The 20,308-nt window shown below is 41.1% G+C and overlaps 1 protein-coding gene across 1 annotated transcript in view; it reads right to left on the reverse strand.

Moving 5' to 3' along the window:
* ANKRD12 (ankyrin repeat domain 12) overlaps positions 1–14,970 on the reverse strand; it is a 58,815-nt gene extending 43,845 nt beyond the window's left edge. The window contains exon 1 of the mRNA XM_039706187.1: positions 14,833–14,970. The gene's annotated coding sequence lies outside the window, so the exon portion shown is untranslated. The remainder of the gene's footprint in view (positions 1–14,832) is intronic.
* Positions 14,971–20,308: the final 5,338 nt, after the last annotated feature.

Here is a 20,308-nt window from a genome sequence, read left to right on the forward strand (position 1 = left end):
ACTCAAACTGCTAAGAAATTAAACATCATTAGTTCTGGTGCACACTGAACTACTTGTTTCCTTTTTGGTTCAGACTGTCTTCCCTTTAACACCTACAGCAAAATGTTACAGGATGCTTTGGGAAGGTTTCTCTGGTAGCCCTGCTGTACTTGAAGGTTAGCTGCCTGCTAGTACTACATCAAAGCAAAGGGGCACAAGATTAGCCTTCCATGAGAATACCAGTAGTTGATGAATTAATTTCCAAGACACTGCATCTATCCCCCTGCTCTAGAAAGCATCTGCATTTTAAAAGCAGGGGCCTAGAGTAAGAAAATCTTCTCAACTACCTTTGCTTTTCCATATTTCCCACATCTTACAGGAAAGAATTATCTTCATCTGCAGGGAAGAAGAAAAACAAAACCAAAAAAACAAACAAAACAAACAAACAAAAAAACCCCACCTCTCTCTCAACAAGGATTTACTCCAGACTGGGAAACAATGCATCAACTATACCAAATTTCTGCCATAAATAGTTGACAGGAATGCTTCAGAATGTTATTATAAAATTAAACTTCTGAAAATGACAACTACGGCTACATCTAAATTAGCAAGAAGTAAAGAATTATCAAGAGCAGATTGGTATAGTGGAACAGCTGGTAGCAAAAATCCAAATTTACAATAGTCATATTTAGCAGATTTGCTCTGGACTACTTCTAGTGCAGTTCCACGTATTAAATGCACATTAAAGTTTGGAGCACATTCAACAAATTCCTAAACATGTCTCAGCTTAAAGCAGGAGGAATCAAGCTCTGAAAACACTACACATAGCAAACTAAACTACAGTGAGGAGAGAGGATAGTCACTGATTTAAACTAAGACTGACCTGATTTTCTCTTAGCCATCTCCTCCTTCTGAGCCCTAGAAATTTGTCTCTTCCAAGTTTATTTTGAAATTACTGGTATCTATATCTCAAAGCTATTAAGAGTCTACCAAAGGGAAAAAAAAAATAAAAATTAGTGGATGAGTACAAGAGAGATGGCTAAGAACAGCTGAACTGAGGGAAAGGCAGGCAAAAGCCAACATTACATATTCTGTTCAGAGAAAGCCAGCTGGCCAAGCCGTATGCACACACTGGCTAATTAAGAAGTATGTAGGTAGCTCACGCCTAGCCATACCAAATGTTATCTGCATTCTGCTGGGAGTGTGTCAAAGACAGATGAGGTTAACACACTGGAAGAAAGGGAATGGGTATAGTACAAAGGACCAAAAAGCTAGAGAAAACTGGTATTTTCAAATCCTGTAAGAAGCGGAGTTTTAACAAAAAGATGTTCATTTAACTAAGTTCAACACTCTGTGTTCTTTTTTCTTCTTATCAGGAAACTGCAAATGACTTCACTATTTTATTTCACAACAAAAGCATCCTTCAGCAAACAGCTCAGATAAGTGATTTCTCTCCAAAAGAGAGGTTAGCTAATTACTAATGCTAAATGAAATGTGTGATGGGAGATGTAGCAGCACTGCCAATTATATTCTTCTTATGGAACTCAGTCCTTCTACATACAGTTACTCAACCAGAGCCAACTGATACACAATGAAATGGCTCTTGGTAAATTAACATGTAATCAGATCAGCATCTACCTTTTCAACTACAGTGTCCAGTAAAAAAAAAGGGCTTGAGACAGAACAAGAAATTATTCAGGATATTTCAGTTAGAGGCTGGGGATGTGCTAAGAGGCACAAGACCAGCAATTTGCTACTGTGAGTAAAGAGACCATTCAGGTTACAACACACAGTAAGAGGGCAGTGAAGTCCAGCAGCACAGGGCCAGGCTTTTCTGGGTTGCACCACGTCTACAAAAAGAACATCTGTCTGCATTTTAACCTGGAATCTCCCACACAGAAATATGTCTAAAGTTTCAGATCAGCCAAATGACAGAATGTGACTGTGACAAGGAGGCAGTGGAGAGAGAGACTTGACAGGACAATGCTGAGAAGGGATTGTCTCTGGGAGGAAAGCACAGGGGACTCCATGATCAACACACAAATATTTTTTCCCAAGAATACTTTTTTGTTTTTGTGTTACAGAACACAAACCAGAAGCCTTTAGTCTTGTCATTCCTGTGCATTGTAAAAAAGCATGAGTGTTCCATATCCTTTTTGTTACATTGAGAATGACCAGCTTATCCCTGTGGTCCATTTTCCACTACCTCCTTGGACAGATAGAGTTGCAAAAATGAAGTCTCAAACATGGCTGATGTCTCATGAAAATGTCAAAATGATGGTAAAGGATGGGAAACTGACGAGAGCAAGCACTTAAAAATCTCATCAGAACATTATACAAAACAGTGCTCTGAAAGGTCAAAATTTCAGTGACTGCAGCCAGAAAAACATTTGTACCAAGGTCTTAATTGAAGAAAACTATATCAACACAGCTATTCTCTAATTGTTAGAGCAGTTTATTTGATCTTTACAATGAAGACACTGAAAAGGCTTTATTTGAGCAGAAATAGTTGAAGGTTCTTGTGTTACATGGATCCCCTCAAAAAAGACTTCCTTTCAATCATTTAGCAACTGAGGGCACTGCTGTAGTCCAACACATATTACTGCTAAGTAGGATTAGGGAACATTTTAACTCCCTGGGTGCTAAAAGTCAAAGTTGAATAGGTACAAAATCTAGAAAGTAAAACATTTTTTCTAAAAAGCTGATAATACATTAGATATATGCAGCTATAATGGACTAAATATACACTGCAATACATCCCTACTGGCAAGCCTGCCTCCTGCTGCAGGCTACAACCATATTATTCTTTATAAGCTCAAAGGAAACCACATTCTGCGTAAGAAAAGATTAAATAAAAGGCTATTTGTGTACACGGTACTATTTGAGATTGTATTTTTACCATCACAACTTCCTGTATGTGGCACACATTATAATACCTTCAAATACAACGAACAGAACATTTCACCAGGCTCTTTTTGCCCTGTGCTCCACGGTGTCTCATTGTACTCACAATTCAGTTCCCTGGCAGTAACCAGCAAATAAATTACTAACCACTACTGCTTTAGGTAGCACAGCAATTTAGTATTGTAGAGAGAACGCTGCCTGAATGATACATGCAGTGGCTTTTGCAGATGAAAGGTGACAAGAACATTTTTATTTGGAAAATATTCACAAGGTCTTTTCACACAATTGTGACGGTTCAGTGCATGCACATTCCGGTGTCAGGGTTATGATGAAAGAACTAAGCTCCAACACAGTCTCAAACTAATGTGCCTAAGGCAACAGTCTGTTGCTGTATTAAGTGCAAATGCAGTACCCAGCACGGACATGAGTCACAAATCTGGCAGATTTTACAGCATTTGACGATAAAAATATGACAAAACATTCTTGGTTCAGAAGTGAGAAATTCTTTTTTATTACATTTTTTCTTCAAGATTTGCACAACACTTGAGACAACTTTGTGGCTAGAACATGCAATGCTGGGATTAGTTCTACTCTTTTGCTATACCTATTGCACAATCTTAGCTTGACCTCTCCCCTGCAGCAATGTGCCCTACCAGATTTTAGTGGATATATCAAAAAAGTTGAAGAAAACAAAGCATGAGCTTAATAAACATGCATTTCAGAAATATGTGCCATGTGCTTAAATATATATATATATTTATTTATTTTGGAGACTCCTCAGATAGTAGCCAACAGACAGAACAGACTCATTGTCTTATCAGAGAGCATTCCTATATTTTAACTTGAAATGTTGAGATACCAAGATTCAAATATAAGAATTGTACAAATCTTTCCGCAATAAGCAAAATAAACTACTCATCTGAACTCTGTATTTTATAAAGGTGACCTTTGTAAAATAAAGCGTAACAGTAAAACAGGCATGGGCAGTGACGACTCACAATCTCCAGACCAGCTTTTAAAATACTCTAAAGTACCTACTCATCGCATGCCAGACTGTGCTACACAGGGATAGGACGAAGGCCCTAAAAAACAGCCAACACTCAGGCAGCAAGACAGATTTTCCAATACTTCAGCTGGAACTCACCACTACTTCCTACCAAAATAAGGAATGTATCTCATAGTCTAGGAATTTCTACTAGGAAGAGAAAAAAAAAGAGAGGACATACAACTCTTTCCTATGCAGAAGACAAACAAAACCTTTGCAGTGGTTTTGTTGCACTTGCCTATATAATTTCTTGGGCTCTTACAGATAATCCCTATTTTAAGAGCCTGAGTTTACCTGTGCTTGGTTTCAAGTATCAAGTTCCACAGATTTCACAACACTCTTCAACTGATTTCTGTGGTAGCAGTACCAGCTAGACTTGTCAACTTCTTTATAACAAATATTCTCTAATGAAGAGCATGACTGAATCTATAGCTTTCTAATCAACCTTTAGTAAGATTTTTCTCCTCTTTTATTTTAACTAAACACATAGCTTATCATTGAATACAAGAACTTCATTGTACATAGAATCAAAGGATAGCTGAGGTGAAGAGACACTTAGAGGTCCATTTAAGTCTCTCAGTTATCTAGTCAGTCACACATTTTCAACTTCCGTTGAACTTTACACAGACCAGGTTGAGTTTGTTACTTGAGCAGGAAAACACAGTAAAAGAAGCACGAAAAGCACAAAACTTCATAACTGTAGGCACCTATAAATCACGTAGTGACACTGCACAAGCAGCACACTGCGTAAGAAGAAAAAACTTTGGCCTAAGATTTAATTTACAAAATACTCTTCACTGATTGAAAACACCACACCCCAGTACGTCTCAGAGATGACTGACTTCAAGTTTAAAGGTGCTATGGGTTCATACATACAGTTCATTGGAGAGATCATGCTGCAGTAACAGCTGTATCTGAGCAAGAGACAACTCCTCTTTCATGTCACAGCTTGTCTTTAGGAATACCCCTGCACATCTTCCCAAAGGTTTTCTTGCAACGACCTAATATTAAATATCAACAAAGTAAGGACTGAAACTTTTACTGGAGTAAATTGGACATTTCCTGCTTTACAAATTCTCAACTAAAATTCCAAAATCTACCAGTCAGAATGAAACCAACATGCTGACAACCTGGTGAAGTTCTGAGGAATCAACAACCACAAACAGCTGCAGCAAGTGGCTAAACCTGCTCCTAGAGAAAGATGATCTCTTTCTCACTCTTAACATGATTCCTGCTATTTCAGCTTGTCTTGATTTCTACATTCTTAAAGGTAAGAAAACATCTACCATACCTTAAAAAAACCCAAAATTAAAACCAAAACCAACGTCCTAAATAAAAAGCAGCACCTATCCCAGACAACTCCAAAGAAATTACTATTCCTAAGTCAAAACCAGGAGTGCTCCATCTCCCTTCACAAATATTAATTTCTTTTCACAATATTGCTGGAAGATGAAAATGCATTATTTCCTTTGTTTTACAGATGGCAAATTAGGTTGACAGAAATAATGAAGAGAAGAAAAAATGAAGTGAGGAGATTGATGTTACAAGTGTGGCAGATTGACCAAAGACTTTATTTTTCAGATTATTTTGCATTAAATAGTAGTTAATACTTGGCTAGCCCATAGCTACTACTGACTTAATTTTCAACTTCTACAAGCAACCACTCTTTCTGCAGAAGGAAAAAGGTCAAACAGTCTCAAAGCAGGTATCCCCATGTGAGGAAAACACTTAGCATGTGCTCATAAAAACCTGTAGCTCACACAAAATCCAAAACAGACTGAAAATAGGTAATTTCCAGGGTCAGTATTCAACTTCCTTCAACATGGGACCCTCTCTTCCTGTAACCTTCTCTTAAGTTAGAGAATTTATTTCAGCTTTTGAAACAGAACTCTTATTAGAGCAGTAATCTAGACTGCACAAATGCATTTAACCCCAAACATTTGTACAGTTTATCATTTCAAGTGGAATATCATCCAAAAACCCATCAACTCATGATGCAATTCTGCTGTGTGCAGCAGGGCAAATGAGCAGTGCTGCTCTAATACAGAGCAGACAGCATTTCTGGCACAGCAAAAGGTAAAGGTCAGCCACACTGTAGAACACAGCAAGAAGTCATGCAAATACAGACAAGAAGCACTTGTTTCACTTCTTTTGCAACAAACTCCTCCCATTTCCTTCCTCTACTTTCTCTGAAGTTTCCAGTCTCAAACAGATTCTGAGATCCTCCCACTGCAAATGTCACTCCACTCATCAAGATTATGAAAAAAAAATTAAAAAAAACCAAAGCAGTTTGTTGGTATCACACTTCTAAACTCATATGGAATTAATTACTGTTTATGTCTTTGCAAGACACTGCAAAAAACACATAAAAACGAACATTTTGTCAAAATACCCTTGCAGGTGCTATGTCAACCAACTGACATATTGTTTGGCATATAAGACCTAAAAATTACTAGCAGAGCATGACCAAGGAAAAGAAGAAGGATCCCAAATATACATAAATGACCTTTAAAATCTTCCATATGGATAACGGAACAGGAAAGAACTAAAAAAAAAAAAAAAGAAGAAAAAAAAAGAAAAAAAAGAGAATAAGTGTGGTAGTCTCTACTTTAACATCTCATAGCAGTATTGAAGACCAAGTATCTAAAAAGGTCATTTTCAAAGGATGGGACACTCTCAAATAATTATTTAGATTCATGGACCCTAAACCTGCGTAAACCCATCTGTAACAGGACCCATCCAAAAGAAGACACCAAGAAAATGCCAAGAAAGCCCTGTAACGTGCTGAGAAAAGGTAGAAAGCAAATGAGGAGGGAGAAGATTAATTCTTTTCCCAGATAACTCTTGTACAGCTCCCTTCTAGGATGCTGAACTCCTTCCTTAAAACAAAAAAAAAGAAGGAAAAAGAAAGAAAAAAATCCTTAGGAATTAATCTGTTTACATAACATTATTTAGGGTGAAAAAACAATGTTACAAAGACAGCCTGAACAGACAGGATAGCACAACCCTGAAAAAATGTGAGCAGGGAAGATGATGCTTTGCAACAGGGACCTCTTAGAAAGAGTTTATATACAGAGAGAGTTGAAAAAGGAAAGTACTGATGAGAAGGTACCTGAAGGAACAATTTTTTAACAGAAATAGTTTCACAAGTCTGATATCCTAAATATTAATTTTTTAGCAAAAGCTACACACAGGAACTCTACAAGGAACTCTCTTTACAATAAATACTCCCCGATTTATACAGAAATAGTACAGATGTCTATATTCAGGACAAACTTTCAGAACAGCAGTTCTACCAGTTTGAGATTATGGAATTCTCCATTATTTCATAGAAGCTTTTGAAGGACTGTGGGCTTGCTTAATGCTGAAGCATGGTAGACTGCATACATATATTACAAATGAACTTGCAAAACCCTAGTCTTAAGTAATTAGTAACTTTCACAACAGGCTTGGAAAAAGGTGACTTTTTCCAGAAAAGAATAAAACAGCAGGACGTTTGATATCACAATGGCATCCCAGACTGCAGAGGAATGGCAGAATCTTTATCAATAAGCCAGTATTAGCTTGCACAAAAAGGCAGACCATTCTATTACCATTATCCATTCAATCATATCATTTCCTCTCTGTAACCAAGGAAAGTGCTGCATGGAAAGCATTTACATTTTATGAAAAAACCTGATTTTAAATTGAACAGCTTAAAGTACAAAAGCTGGAAGTTTGTAGAACTTGCGTAACACACACCTGATGAGATTTTCATTAAAGAATGGTTAGGAATTATTTAAAGGCAGAAACTCCCCCGATTCTGAGAGACCTGGGTTGAAGCTTCTGTTTATGCATATAGACACACATTCCCTACCACAAAATAGGAAGGATAAGATGTAAAAAAGAAATTAACATTTAGGAATAGGGTTATCTCTGGTTATCTCCTGGCATTATCAACAAACGTACCTCTCCCAGAATGGTGACAAATCTTCCTTTCAGAAGTCAGACATCAACCCTCATTTCAGTGTGGCAGGAGTGGCTCCCACATAGTGACAAGGGGCGTCATTCCTTCTGAACCACTTACACTATTTCTACAGCATTCCTTCATGTGGGCCAGTAAGGAATTGAACTGCTGCCAGAATTCAAGATGAATCTGAAGGACACTTGTCAGTATTGTATTATTCTCAAGTGCATTTCTCTATTCTCAAATTAACCCTTTGTCTTTTCATGGAGGATACTAGCATTATTGTTCTTACACAGGCTGGTTGCTCTGCAAGGAATCATTAGAAAAAAACAAATAAAAGAGCTTGAATAAAGAATTGTTTTTCTTCTTTAAAGAATCCCAAAGGATCAAAAAAGGACTAAGTTCCTTTGCAGATGTTCTCAATATTCAAATAATCTCTGAATAAATTGTCTTATTGCTAATTATACTTCAGCTACTTTTCGTACTTCTCCTTCAGCAACAGAAAATAAGATTGTTTCACTTTCAGTTTCTCAGTCACAAGCTTACTCAGAATCAGGGACTGGAAGAGACTTTTTCCGTTAAGTTATAGCACAAGTAATGTACAGAAGACATAGATGGATTTGTTTTTCTTTAAAAAAAAATCAGAAACTGAATTTTTAACAGGCGAAATGAAGTCCAAAGAAGTCTTACTTATGCAACCAGCTAATCAGTAATTTAACTATTTTTTTAATGACTTCATTAAGAATCTGGATAGCAGAACTTGGTAGAACGTACCACAGCTTTACAAGACTACCACACACAGGCAGTACAAGAAGAATGCATCCTCTGACTATTAAAAATTAAATTAGTCAGGAAAAACACATTAACTACAACAGCTGAAAATTTATCAAGCCTTCAACAATGAGTTAAACAAGGAATCTCAACAGACTAACTAAAATTAGAACATAACATGTTCCCTGTACTATTGGGCCAAATTCCAGGTTCAGCTGGTCATGACCATAAGCACACTGCTCCAGCTGAGCCTACAGGGAGCCTGGGGGGGACTAGATGATGGAGGGGTCAGAGCAACCTTCTGACCTCAGCTTCTGACCTCAACTAGTCCACAATTCTGTCCCAGGAATCAGAAATGCAGATGTTCTTTACCTCAGCAGCAGGATGGCTACAGGCTGTTCTATCCTCCTGCTGACATGTTCAGCATAGGACAAGGTTTGTGTCTTCTACATTCTCCAGAAAGTTATGCTTCCTAGTTAGGACAACACTTAATCCAACAACTCCTCGCCTAGCTGGCCAGAAGAACCTGTGCATCTTGTGAGTATGGGTGTTATACTCTAGCCATGCAGAATGAAATATCCTATTCCTACTGTGGGAAAGACCTAGGTGTCAAAATAAACATTTACATGGAAAAACAACCTCATCTCTTAGAATTAAGACACAGATAAATTTGCAGAGTGCCTGAAGGGATTGCCCTTTATTCTCAATAGCGTCTCAAAATAAAGGAGACCCTTGATTCTACACAGAGGAATTCTATTCCAGGGAAATAAAAGAATACACTGGCCCAAGAACTCTGGCTCTTCGGAGCCAAAGATACTTATTGCAAAATCCATTAGTCCTCCCTTTTAATCTACAAGTCTATAAACTTGAATGTTCACAGGTGCTTCCTCTTGCGTCTTTTTTAGGATGAGCTATGGGTTCAAAGGAAACACCTGCACAGTTTAGCTTAATATGATACACTCTTTAAACTCATGGAGAAGTGGAGTTGTAAACGTCAGGTTTGATCTACAGGTTATTACTTAAAGCTGTAGCTAAATAAATATTTTTCAATTAAGAAAGATTATTGCATATGCAGAACCTACCAGAATAAAACTTAAAAGCCTCTTTATCAGTGCTTTGACAAACATAAGATAAGCAAACCTACTGCCAAACAATTTTCAACTCCTTCCACAGGAATCTACTTTCCCTCTGGAAACCTACAGATCTCCAGGACAAGAGATTTCATAACTATGCCATACGTTATTACTAGAAACTCAGTAATTTCTATTTAAATCTTCATAAACTAATGATAATTTGTCAATCTAAAACCAAGAAAGACCACAACTTATCTGCAGCACTGCCAGAAAGGACATGACTTACACACACAGGCCCTTCCCAGGCTAAGAACAGATGAGCTGCCAACACCTACTCACAGCCCTTCAGTTACAGCAGGGTTCAGGACAGGTACAGCAGGTAGCTGGAGTGCCACCATTCATAAGAAGAATCTAAAGCAGTAGATGCAGGACAGAAAGCAATCTTGGCTTACTCATGGGTTCCCAAATGGATAACAGAGGTTTTTGTCCTGGCTAAATTGTGAAGACATGCAACATATTCAACAGGCTTTATTGCCACCTCTTGGCCATCACCAAATCTCGCAAAAATAACAACAAAATCATCTGTCAGCTCCCTTACAGAAATAATCTTTCTTCAGGGGAAAAGAGTTAGCAAGGGAACAGATGGAGTGGAAACAGAACAAGCAGAATACTGTTTGCAGACAAGTATAACTACTTAGGGCTGTAAAACTACAGTGAGAACTGCAGTTGACTTTCATTGAAGTTTTACTGTGTCATCTGGAGAATCAAAGGGACTGAAAAGCAAAGTACCAGTTACTTTCAAGACAAAAACCAGGATTTTGTTTTATTTGCTTAAAAAAGGTAAAATGGGTGTCAAGACACCTGTTTCTTCTTGAAGTCAAAAGATAAATAGATTAGCATTACCCACACATGAAAGAGAATAACACTAATGAAAGGCCCATTTTCCCTTCATTATTAAACTAGTAGTAAAAACCCAGATTAGTAGATTGCTGAAGAGTACAGAGCACCACAGAAAGTTGGGTTTCTCTGGGTTAATTGTTTGTTGCACACAATATTGAAGGAAACTACCAAGAGGAAGACATTTCCATGAACCAGCTAAGAAAGTTATCTAGCCAACAGAGCTTGAAAGGTTTGATAGCCAGATATCTCTTAAGTAGAAGTAATACAAAAGGCTTGGAAAGAGAAGGGAAACCATAGGAAATGTCATTACACACAAGCTCATTTCTGCTGTCATCAAACAATGGAACTTTTGAAGATCTACCACAGAACACTTGGAAACGTGGAAGGGTTATTTGGGGTTTGTTGCACTAAATACATTCTGAAGCCCAGAGAGGAGGGGGAAAAGTGCTTTCTACCTCTGATGCTTTCCAGCCTCATGAATGTAAGATATAAGGCAAGGAAAGAGTTGTTCCAATACTCTCTGTCTCCAGCAAGCTACTCAAGGGTAGAAAGCAGATGACCAGAGAAGATATAGTTTTCCTCCTCAGAGTGTATTTTTAGTTTTTGTCTCTAATATAGCCCCTAATTCTGTCTCTAATGTTGCTAATGGCTTTTCTTAACATGAACCAGTGTGAAACCAACCCACTTGTGACATTATCACTACCTAGAGCACTCTGTGTAGAAGCCATGGAACTGAGGAGCATTTATTCATATGTTGCCTGCGAAAGACAAAAGCAGTTGCAGCAGACATAAGGATCCTCCATCAGATCCATGGAAATAATCTAAAATAAACTAAGGCAAAGTCATACTCTCAAAGGCTTCATGTCTCTACATGAATATTTAGTCTTTAAGCAAGGTGGCAATAAAGGTCCTCAACTGCCTCTGTAAGCTTACAGAAGAACTTTTAAGACTTTTCTATGTTCTGGAATAATAATGAACTGACAAAAAAAAAGCCCCAAACCCTAAAGATGTTAGCAGAGCTCTGACTTCTGTTATTCTGTTAATAAAATCATTCAGTGTAATAACACAAAATGCAAGACTGAGTTTGTGCTAATATTTATTTCATACCATCTGTCACTAGAGTCTAAGCAGAGTCTAATGATGTAGTTAAAAAATAGTTTGATTTGGAGACTAAATGACCAATCAACATTTATAATAATCCATCTGCAAGAGAACACAGAAAAGAAGAAACACCAAACAGTCATGCCCAGCCCATCACCCTACCACTCTGTAAGGTAAGATCCAAAAAATGTCAAAAGTAGGGTGTTCTGAGTGTGTATATTAACAGTGTGGTAGCAGGTTAATCATTACGTATTTCGTGATCAATAGTTTTTTCCAGTTTTAAACAGGACCAACTGCACTAGTCTTTCAGGCAATTTCATCAGCCTAAGATGGTCTAAACATGGTAAATCAGTTCAACAAATACAATTTGTTTTCCTGTCTGTGTGCCTAATACTGAGGAAGAAGTTCTAGCTCAGTCATTTCTAGGTGCCCATATTTCCAATAAAAGGATATCTAGGACCTTGCACCTAGTTAAGTTAAAGCTGCAACAGCTTATGGAGTTTCTAGCAATTTAAACAGACATCTAAGGGTGCAAAGAAACTATTTTCTGAGAATGACTGGTGACCACTGATTTGTAAACACAGATACTCAATTTTCAGTGTATGCTTTTATTCCTATGGTTAAATGGTATCATAGCAATACCTCCTGCAACTAATGCCAAGCAAACACAGAACCTTCACACAAGCACTCATTTATCCTGCTTATTAAAAGACCCTTTCCTCTAAGAAGTCACCAATTGTGCAAGTCTGTTGGAAGAAACTGCACACAGACTTCAGTTTGTGGCATGGGGCTTGCTTTCTTACACAACATCTGTCCTAAGCTTTAATGTCTGTAGTATTCTGAGTTCACAAACAATTTTGAATAATCCTCTGGGTGGGAGAAGAACACACAAAGAGATGGCAATAGAAAGGCAGAAATATTTATATTTGAAAGACTGAGCTGTCATATTTGTGAAAGAACCAAAGGCTCTCTGATCAACTGCCCACACTCAGTGATTACTACAGAAAAACCAGGAAATAGGAAAAGGGACTCACACACCACACACTGACTTTGCCACAAGAAAGCCATCATGGTCCTCTGGGTGCCAAGAAAAATATTGGTACTCCTTGACATTTTAGCTTGCAAAACACATACAGAAAAGCAGAACAATTAAAGGGAAGATGGAGTGTAAAAAGACACAGTCAGTCAATGGGTTCACCATTACCTTCCCAGAGAAATATTCTGCTGTACTTCAAACTCTACAATTTTATTTGAACAGAGCATTTCTCAAGCTTGCAGAGAAACCTACTAAATCCACAGAGGGTGAGATTAAGCTCCCAGCTGATCCAAGTCACCAGGTCAGCAGGGAGTCTGAATTTCCACCTCAAAGAATGAAAAAAAGCAATAGATACCCAACACCTGCACAAACCTCACATAAAAAGAACAGCTGAAATATCCTGACACCTCAGATAATGCTGAAGATCTGTTGCTCTGGGGACTTTACCCAGCGAACTACAGCAAAGGATTACTGCAGAAGAAGGAAAAAAAAGCACAGGCTCCTTGCAGCTACACAGCACCTGACCATGTCCCTACCTACAGTAACCAAGACTAGAGGACAACCAAGCTACCATCAACTTGCAAACTGAAAGCACCCACACCCTTGCTGTTTCAAAATTAAGAGAGAAGGAAGTGCCCCCAACCTCCAAATCATGGCTTGTCAATAATTTGTCAAAATGAATTATTTTAATAATAGTTAATCATTTCTTATAGACCTGATGATCTCACCCTTACCTAGCATTCCAAAATTAGACAATTTTTTTCCTGGAACATAAGTACATTTGGACTGCTCCACATCTGTCCAATAGCTTTTTGTTCTTGTAAGCATCACCACTCACTCACTTTTCTCCATTAAAGATTTGTTCTATCCCATCAGTTACCTTGTAATTCAGGGGCATAATATTCCCTTTCTTCCATATCACATGGGCTGCAGAAGAAAGGTGTGGAACACAGTGACAGTGTCCAGGCCAGATATCCACAGGAGCTCTACCTGATAATACCAATATTAAATAATAATATTGATATTGGAATGTGCTGTTCAGGGAGGTGGTGAAATCAACACCTCTGGACATGTTTAAGGGTTTAAAGAAAGACAGGACACAGCACTGAGCGCCACGGTCTACTTGACATGATAGTGTTTGGTCACAGGTTGGACTCAACGATCTCAGAGATCTTTTACAATCTAATCAATTCTATGAGTCTTCAAAATATTTATTTTATTTGGGAGTTTAAAGTAAAAAAAAAAAAAAAGAATCCGTTAATTTCTTATTGCATACACAGCCTTTAGGGAAAAAAAAAAAGGCAAAAAAACCCCCAAAAAACAAAGACCCTCCACCAAAACAAAAAACCCAACCAAACAGGACTGAATATTATCAATGGTACCTCGAGAGTCTGACAGGAGCTAGAATGAAGAACTGAGCCTGGCATTCTCTCATTCCTTGCCCTTCCTTTGTTGCCTGCTGTCACCTGTGCAGCGCGAGTTGCCGCGCTTCATCCACAGCGGCGGCTGCCTGGCGCTGCCAGGGAAGGCAGGGAGCGCGTTATCCTGCCGAGCTGCCAGGCAGCCCCGGCGGGGCCGGCACCGACGGAGCAACTCCCGAGGCCGCAGGGAGCAGCCGAAATTCCCGACACGGAGGCGGGGCGTGTGTGCTATGTGCGTGTGTGTCTGTGTGCTGTGTGTGTGTGTACACTGCCATGCCGCGCTCGGCACCCGCGCCCCGCTCGCCCGTGCCGCCTCACTCCCTCCCTTCCCCTCACGTTCCCGGCCCTGCCTCCCGCGGCAACCTCCCGCGGGCGGCGGGCCCCTCACGCCGGGCGGCGGGGCAGGGGCCAGGCGGTGACAGCGGCGGCCATGGCCCCCGCCGCGGCGCTGACGGGCTGACAGCGCGGCCGGACGGAGCAGGGCGGGAGGCGCGGTGCCCGCTGCCCGGGGGGACGCGGCGGCAGCGCTGACAGCGCCGAGGCGGGCACCGGGCGGGCGCTCCCCGGGCTCAGGGACAAGGGGGCGGCACCCCGCGGGCACCGGGTGGGGCCGGGGGTCCCCGCCGCGCGCCGGGAAGGTGCGCTCCAGTCCTTACCTTATCCCGGGAGCACGGCAGCGGGACGCGTCCTCCTCCTCCTGCTGCTGTCTGTGGACGGCGCGGCCGCGGGGAATCGGGCAGGGCAGCGAGTGCCGCCCGCAGCGCTCAGGGGCTGAGGCTCAGCCGCGGCTCCGGGGACTGCAAACAGCCCGCCCGCCCTTTTTCCTTTCTTTCTTTCCTTCCTTCTTTCTTCCTTCCTTTCTTTCCTTCACCTTCCTCCCTTCCTTCCTTCTCTCCCCGTCTCTCCCTCCTTCCCTCTCTCCCTCCCTCCTTTCCTCACACCCCGCGCCGCCGCTCGGCTCCCCCCGCCCCCCTCCTAGCGGCGCTCCCATTGGCCACGCGCCGCCCACGTGGGCCTCGCGCAGGGCACGGGACGCGGGCGAGCGGTGCCGCTGCCAACGACAGAGCGCTCGGGGCGGGGTGGGCAGCGCGCCGCTTCTCGCCATTCCCAGTGCCGTCCCCATCCCGAAGGAGACGGGCGCGGACGCCCGCAGGGCGACGGGAAATAACGGGCTCGCGGGATGCCACACACGGACGGGGCTGGGACAGGGACTAGGGCGCGAGCATTGCGCATGCGCGGCGGGGGGGGCAGCCGCGCATCCTCTTGGGCTGCGGCCGCTGGAACCTTCTGGAAATGGCGGCGGCGGCGGCTCCGGCTGGTCACGGGGCGAGGTGGCGGACGAGAGCTTTTCCGGTCCGTGCCGCGGGACGGGAGCCGACCTACAGCCAGCAGCGCGCCCCGCTTCGCCTCGCCCTGTCCCGCCGCTGCCGCCCCTTCCCCGGGGAGGGGTTTTTCCGGCGGTGATGGCGCAGTGAGTTTTGACTATCCGGCGCTGTGCGCGTGCGCGGCGGGCGCTGCCCATCCCGGTCCGTCCTGTGTTCATCCCGTCACCGGGCGCTAGCGGGTACGGAGGGGCTGCGGCTAAAGGCCCCGCAGTTTTGGGAGAAGCCCCCGGACGCAGGTGCGTGTGGCGCGGTGCCGGAAAGCCCGGGGTGGCCAAAGGCTGTGGGATGCTGATCCCGCTGTGCCTGGGGATCAGTGCGTCCCCCACCCCCCACTCAGGCACAATTCCCATCCTCCCGCCGCTGCAGGGCAAGACAACTTCTAGGTTTCCAAACTGGTTTTTTGGGGGTGTTCGGCTTGTACGAATGATCCAGACGTCATATAAAGACGTCTCGACATATAAGGGGCTCCGGAGTTGACTGACGATGTAGCCCTAGTTGCAGCCTTGGAAGGGAGTCATTCATCTGCACTCGTGAAAGGTTTTGCATCTGCTTGTGACAGTAGCAGTGTGTGGCAGGATTTAGGGAGCGCGTCTGGTGCTGTGCTCGTGGGTTCTCGAGGAATGCTCTCCAGATCGCTTCTGGGAGATGCCAGGTGTATTTTGGCACCGCAGCTAAACAAAGACCTTTAGCATAGTTTTAATTGCTGTGGTCACTCTGCTACTGGATTGCTTTAATCTGTTACTGGGTAGAAATTCTTTAGTATTTCTTACTCATCTGAAAAGAGGGTTTTTTTTTTTCAGTATCAAATGATAACTTTGATTGAGGACGCCTATTGTGTGGACTTGCCATAGAGGATAGCATCAAAAATCTCTCATATTCCCATGCTCCACATTTTACTGTTCAGACAAACTTCTCTCATTTGCTTTCACAATCTTCCTGTACGAATGCTGCTACAGATAATTTGTGTTGTAAAGCAACTGCCTTCACTTTAATTTGATTAGTTGGTTAGTGTACAGTGGGTACTGTCTGGTGGCCAGGAACAGCTGTCAGCTGAGTGACCGTGTCACAAGTTGCCTTCATATTCTTTTGTGTTCAGTTGATGGCAGAGGCTGTCTCTAGAAGTGGAAAACTCATTGAGTAGCAGACAGCCTATGGAATGTCAGTATAAATGGAGTAAGAGCAGTTTAAACAGGCAGAATAATTTTTGTTTTCATAGTATTATATATGGATCCACTCTGTAAAACATGACAGGCTACAGGTGTGGCCTGCATTGTGCTACTGCATTTTGGTCTTTGTGCTTGAGTAGTGTGGAGTTCCAGTCTGGTGTGTGTTAGGTGTTCATAACCAGCAGCTGAGGTAATGGGAAAAAGAGTCTCATGAGCAATATCTGCAGCAGCAGATGTTAAGATCTGATAATAATATCTGTCAGTAAGTGGAAAAAATACTGTTCCTTAAGCTATTTCTAAAACTACTGTTTGGACTAATGTAAAGCATCAGTTGACCACTAGTTGCTATCCCTACATTTGTTTTTTGCCCTTGTTTCCAGCAGCCCCTCCCTGTTACATCTAGCACAGCTGCAAGATGCTTTTGTAGCTGCATGGTGTTGGTGCGTGTAGGACTTCCCTGGATCTACCTTCCCATCCTGTGTCACCAGCCCTGTGAACCGCTGGTCTTAGGACAAACAGGTCCAGCATCTGGTTGAACTGTGTCATTGCTGAATTCAGTCTAGTAACTGAAGGACTGAAAATTTCAGACTGCAGTACCAAAATGTGCCATAAGAACTCACAGGATGCCACACAGGTGAGAGCATGTGCACCAGCCTCTAGGAGGTAACTGGCAGGTCAGCCCGTGGGGCCAGCAAACCTCCTGCACAGGAGGAGTGGGATTTCACTGCTTCTCCCTATTTAATGACAGAACACTGTTCCAGATAACATTTTTCTAGCAGTGTGTGGTGCTCATGGAAGTCCTTTCTGTTATCCAGCATCACACACTTCATTGGGTATGTTGAATTTCCCATTACTCCACACTTTCGTCTTCGTCAAAGGAAAGAATTGTCATCTCCCACTCTTGCAGTGCAGTGGATTCTTTTGGTGTCTTGTGCTTCTGTGTCTTAAATCACATTTCCTTTCTCAAGACTACCTATTTTAAAATCTTCTCAAGGCAGTCTTTTTTTTCCCTTCCCCAGTTTCTATTGCTTCTTTATCTTCCACTTTTAGAGATTTAATATAGTATGTGACTTCTTTTCTGTTTGCCTCATTCAGGAGAGGCAAACAAGACTCCTGAAACTGTTACTGCAGCACCAAAAGAACTGATTCTGTGTTTTCAGTAATGTGTGGACTGATGAAGTAGTTGACTCATTTTTTGCTTAACTCACCACCCAGTACTCTTATAATCCAGGATATTAACTGCTTGATTGAAACTGCAGAATTGCAATTGTCTTTATTTGACAGCTTAGTGCTACTGCCTAGAATTAATATTAGTGACCCTCTGCTATTGAGGATAATGACAATTCTGTCCTGTTAATATTTCTTACCAAAAATGCCTGACTGCAAATGTATATGGTAAAATATACATTTTTAATACTAGTAAAAGCAAGCACAAGCTACAGCTATTGAAAAACAGAACCGAGAACTGGGATGCATCAATTCTTGTACTATTCTGAAACTCTTTCATAATGATCACCTTGCTAATTCTCATCACAATCCTGCATAAGTTACCATTGTGAAAATAATTTATTGTATATAGTAAAAGCTACGTGTAACAAATAATGCAGAATATGTATTTCTACTTGAGATGTTTGAAATGTTCAAATTTCAACAAAACCTGAAATAACACAAGATGCAATTTATTTTTTTTAACCATTTAATACAATGATTGCCCAAACTTTTTTGAGGAGAAACCAGGACTATAAAGCCTCATATAATTGATTAATGAATGAAGAGGGTAAGATGAGAGAGAAAAGTAATAGTTATTTTCTTATTTCTCTACAATCATTTGACAGTCCTGTAGCTGCCCTCCAGTGCTCAATTTAAAGAGTGATGTATCAGATTTGTGCCGTGCAGTAGGGATAAATTATCCTATTCTAGTCAAGTGATTGGCAGATTCTCACATGTTGCATCAAAATGACTGACAGCTTGCTTGTGGAACATCACTAACAATCTCCAAAATATGGGAACTGTGGAGCTCCATGGTCTGCTCTTGAGACAGACATCAAAATTGTCACGTGCAGATGGAATAAACTGGGGAGAAAGTGGGATAAGGCTACAAATTCTGTGTGGCTTTAAAAATGGGTGGAGTCTGACATTCTAGAGCTTTGTTTTTGTATAGTTGGATGTTTCAACCTTGGCAGGTCCAAAACTATGTTTCCCTTCAACACAATTACGCAATCCCATGGGATTTCACTGTTAAATACAAAACCATGAATAACTGTAGCACAGTATAGTTCCACAATGCAGGCAACATCCTCACTTGTATTCTACTTACACTTCAAAGGTTAGAACAAGGTGAGGTGGTATGAACTAGAATACAGCTTTGCTGTTAAAATGGAACAAACAGCGTAGTCAGACTGGGATGCTAAAATGAGTCTGTCTTTGCATCAAGATGTGAGATGCTGTCTGCCTCATCTCATGTCTCTAGAGAAGTGCCAGATGCCTGGCCTGCTACAAGGCCTGAGGCTATTACAAACATGGAGTGACCTTTCAGAAGAGCAGTCAGAGACTTGAAATGACAGATAAGATTTCAATCCATGTACTATTTTCTCCTGTGCACTATGTTCTGTACTACTTCTACACAGGATTTTTTTTCATGCTTGTTTGGAAACTGCTTCACTCATGAGTTGTATGTATTTATTGAATTTTGTTTTCCATTTGTATGCAATTAAATTATTTCATTTTATAAATATATTAATATGGAAGAGATAGCAAGTTTCTCCTACAAATGATTTACAGATATATTACGTTCCCAGAAATACCAACAGTAATACTGCTTTTTTAATGGCGTGTGAAGGAACTTCACAGAACATGTTGAAATAAAGGTGGTGCATGAATAGACTTCATGAGATAGCCATTTTGCAGATAATCTGTAAAAACACAATTTAACTCTGAATAGTTTGGTGAAGTACTATTAATCAGATAATCAAAACAAAGTAAACATAATACGGAATAAAATTATAAATGATACAGTTAAGCTTCATGTATCTTGTCAATTGTAATACAAATGTAAGTTCCATGGCAGATTTGAGAAGAGACAGACACAATATGGTCCCAGGTGACTGCTATGTCCACATTTCCTAATTTACATGGAAATGTATGTTGGTATAGCTAAAGTATTTGCCCAGTTTTACAAGCATAGGTATGCAGTCAAGTTTTAAAAAAATTATGTTCATCTTTTTTATATTGAAAGAAATTCCTCAATTTCACACAGATTAGTTCTTGAAAGTAGCTGGTGCACAGTAATAAGGTCAAAGAAGAATCTGTGAAGCAAAGATCCAGTGTCAGATATTATTACCCGTAAGCGCATGTTGAACTGTTCTGTCTTCCCCCAACTCCATGCCTTGTCTGTACTAAATAAACTCGCAAAGGAAGTTAGTTGGTTTTTGTTGCTATTAATTCTTTTAGTAGAATACTACTGCTCTTTGGGACTTTACATTTTTCCTGGTTACAGAATGATACTAAGAAGAATTAAGCTTTTAAGAAGAACCACTTCTAACTGAACCTACGCGATTTTGTATACAACACGGCTCAGATAA

This window comes from Passer montanus, unplaced genomic scaffold (genome assembly GCF_014805655.1).
Source record: "Passer montanus isolate IOZ18808 unplaced genomic scaffold, ASM1480565v1 scaffold19, whole genome shotgun sequence".
Taxonomy (NCBI): domain Eukaryota; kingdom Metazoa; phylum Chordata; class Aves; order Passeriformes; family Passeridae; genus Passer; species Passer montanus.